Raw genomic sequence first — 3960 nt, forward strand, 5'->3', positions numbered from 1 at the left:
TGAAAGAGGCGGGACTTCCGCCGACCTCGCGTCACTTCCGGGCGTTCCTGGATCTTCCTCGCACAGCCCTCGGGTCACACAGCGCCCCCGCCCGGCCGGAGGTCCCTGGCAGGGGAGTCGCAGGCCGCGGTGGGCTAGGGGCACAGGATCCCGGGAGTGGAGCGGCCCGGAGGTTCAGATCCTGCGGAGTAGAGGAAGGGTCCTGACAGGCTGCCCTTGGGATCCTGTGTCTCCGCCATCCAGGGGTCTCCGGAAACTCAGGGGCCCGGGGATTCTCGGGTGGGCCTTGGGATCCGGGAGTCACAGAGAGTCTTGGGGTCTCGGGGTTCCTGGTGTCTCCCAGGTCTCGGCGATGCGGGGTTCGTGGGGACTCAAGAGTCCTCAGATCTCAGGGGTTGCGGCGGTCCGGGGTTCTCTGGCGATATCGGGGGTCTTGGGGACCCGGGGTTTGGGGATCTCAGGGGGTTCCGGGGACTCAGGGGTCCAAGGATTCTGGGGACCTTCGGGGTCCGGGTATATGTCTCCAGGGACTCTTTGCCTGCAAGGGTTTGGTTGTAATCCTCAAGTTTTTGAGGTCCCCAGAATGCCTTGATGTTCTCTCTGCCATCTCCTAGCAGAGCAACCTTCATTCCTTACCTGGAAAGATCGCTGTGAACCAAGCAAACAGGCAAGGCACCTACCAGGCCATTCTTGCCTTTGATTGGCTTCCATCAGTTTGAGAAGGCTGTCGGTGACCCCCAGAGTCCAGGCACATGACATTACAGTCAAAGTCTTGGTTGATAAAACCACAATTGGAGAATCATAAGGGGAATAGAATCTTATTGGATTTATGCAAATAAATAGGGGTCCTGGGCGAGGGCCTTGTGCTCCCAAAGAAGGTGGGCCCGCAGGCCCTGGGCTGTCCCCTCTGAAGCAGTGAGGCCCTTAAGTCCGGCTTCCGCATCACCCCCACCCCCCCACCCCCCCAGAGTCATAACTCCACCCAAACCAGTAAAGTACAGCACAAAAATTTTAAATAAAATGTTATATAAATGATTATGTGAGAAGAGTATTTGATAAACTTCAACATCCATACATAACAAAACCAACAACAACACTCTTGGCAGAATAGTGATAAGAATGTCCTTCAGGGAATCTACCGAAGGAAACAAAACAAACTGAAACAAAGCTCAGCAAACACCTTACTCAGGAGGGAAACATGGAACATGTCCTGTTTGAAATTGAGAACAGGCTTATCCATGATGATCAATGTTAAAAATGGGCGATTCCCTCCGTGCCACATCTTCATCCCGGATGGTTTCCAGTCCGCTGGTTCTATCCTCAAGCGCAGGGACACCGGTTTAAAAAAGGGAGAGGGATGACAGTCAATAAATGAGGGTCTATTATACTGTTTTCTTCAATATATGTTTGAAATATTCCATAATAAATTTTTTTTAATAAATAAATTTTAAAAGTGTTAACTACATGTTCCAGTTCTTGAAGCCCTGGTCCAAAGAATGAATCCACCACTCAAACCAACAAGAAGAAAGGAAGAAAACATATATGAGGAAATTAACAAAAATTTATATAGCAAAACCAGTGTTTATCTTAGTAAATGAAAGGCATGGGTCTAAACCAGGGGTGGGCAAACTTTTTGACTCGAGGGCCACAATGGGTTCTTAAACTGGACCGGAGGGCCGGAACAAAAGCATGGATGGAGTGTTTGTGTGAACTAATATAAATTCAAAGTAAACATCATTACATAAAAGGGTACGGTCTTTTTTTTTTTTTTTAGTTTTATTCATTTCAAACGGGCCGGATCCAACCCACAGGCCGTAGTTTGCACACAGCTGGTCTAAACAGTAGTACCCCAAATTAGTTCTTTGAAAAGTAACAACAAAAACATTAGCTACACATATGAAGATGACATTATGTCTAAATATGCTGAGAATTCATCAGCGTAATTTTCCAGGGATTGATAAAGAATACAGGTATCCAAAAAAATGTATACACGCTTCGACCAATTATAAAGGCAGTGTTTATTAAAATACATTTCATTTTCAAAATGTAATAGAATCTATAGATATTGTGTGTATACATGTTTTGGGGACACCTATATAATGAAATGCCACCAATCAGTTTACATGCCTGGGAAACTACTATGTTCAAGGTTTTATTACATGTAAGGTGTTGAGTGGAACATAATGCAGCATAAAAGACACCTTCTATGTGCTCAATAAATGTTTCGTTTTAGCCAGAAAGACAAAATTGAACATACAACACTCTAAGCCAGCACCATCCTATACAATAAAACCCTAATATGCAAATCCACCAAGTGGCAGAACAACTGCTCGCTATGGCGCACACTGACCACTAGGGGGCAGATGCTCAATGTAGGAGCTGCCCCCAGTGCGCTCCCATGGGGGGAGTGCCGCTCAGCCTGAAGCCGGGCTCACAGCTGGCCAGAGCAGTGGTGGTGGTGGGAGAGGCTCCCGCCTCTGCTGCAGGTGGGCAGTAAGGAGCAAGGGGTCCTGGACTGCGAGAGCCCCAGCCTGCAAGAGGGATGTCTGACTGCCGACTTAGGCCAGATCCCCGGGGTGGGGGGGAATCAGGCATAAGCCGGCAGGCAGACATCCCCCGAGAGGTTCCAGACTGCAAGAGGGCGCAAGCCAGCCTGAGGGACTCCCTCCCTCCCCAGTGCAAGAATTATGTGCACCGGCCTCTAGTTTCCAATTTAGTCATGAGTTGGTCATCCCCACCTCTCCTTTAAGAGATACAGGGACTCTTGTCCCTCAAACATCACAGCTCCACCTGTACCCACCTTTTCTCCTATCTGATGGCTTTCCCCTCCCTGATGTCTCTCTGTCTCCTCCTTAGTTACTTAATACCTTCATACACAGTGACCTTCTTTCTTCTCCACACTCCCATGTGAACCAGGCAGTGACACTGTGGACTTCAGTAGCCTGAGTTAAGTCCAGACACTCCACATAGATGGCCTGTCTGTGGTAGGATATCCTGAGAACCTCTGTTTTTCATTGCACTGCTTATGGGAAAACAAGCTTTAAAGTACAAAATGCCAATTGACAAACTAACTTTTAAACCTATTATAACACAATTCAGTGAGAACTGCCTGTACATTGAAGATCAAATTGGAAATAGAGACCAGCGGTTCTCAAATTCAGTGTCATGACATCACTGTCATTTTGAGACTTTTGTTACAAGCAACTTGTTACTACTTATAAAGTTCTCAAGTTTGCAGTGATTTCCTTTTTATTAATGAAAAATGCAAACTGAAAACTCTCCTTGTGATGCCATTTATTGAGATTTCTTCTCGAGCAGGAGAGAAAGGGTTGTGCTCCAAGAATTATTATAAGCCACAGACTACTTAATTTGTCTGAAAAATGGAATTTCCGCATGCTCACAATTTTGAGCAGAAGTGCAGGACAGCAAAAGAGTGTTGACAAGTACTGTGTAGACAACCTATCAATGTTACAGGAAAGAAAGAAGGGGGGTGGGGGGGTGGTGGCTATTGGAACCAGGAAGGTGTCTCTACGAAGATGAATTCAGACTTGGTGGGTATTATTTCAAACAGGAGAGAGGACAAGCCAGGTGAGGGGAGTGGCTTCTTCTAAAGGGTGAACAGATGGCACCATGGTTCACTGAGGTTGGCTTGGTTCTGTTTTCTTCCGTGTGTGGGTTAATGGATAAGGCGTTTGACTCATGCCCACTCATGACATCATTTAACTAAATGATGGTTAAATGGTTTTTCAAGCACTGTGTACAAAATGCATCGAAAGTAAGGTCATTGCTGTGGCCTCAACAATATTCACACTCCCTGAGCACCAGCTGTGTCCTCTCATAGAATCCTCACAAAGGCCTGCAGGTAGGTCCATGTCCTGGGGAGAGGGGTACAATCTGGGGGGAGAGGCCACGACCTGGGGGTGGGAATTATTGTTATGTCTGTTTTGCTCTTAAAGAAAT

The 3960-nt window shown here is 46.9% G+C and overlaps 1 pseudogene; it reads left to right on the plus strand.

The window, feature by feature from the left end:
* Positions 1–1203: 1203 nt before the first annotated feature.
* On the plus strand, positions 1204–1338 carry LOC111825952 (annotated as a pseudogene).
* Positions 1339–3960: the final 2622 nt, after the last annotated feature.

Source organism: Myotis lucifugus, unplaced genomic scaffold, assembly GCF_000147115.1.
Source record: "Myotis lucifugus unplaced genomic scaffold, Myoluc2.0 scaffold_47, whole genome shotgun sequence".
NCBI lineage: Eukaryota > Metazoa > Chordata > Mammalia > Chiroptera > Vespertilionidae > Myotis > Myotis lucifugus.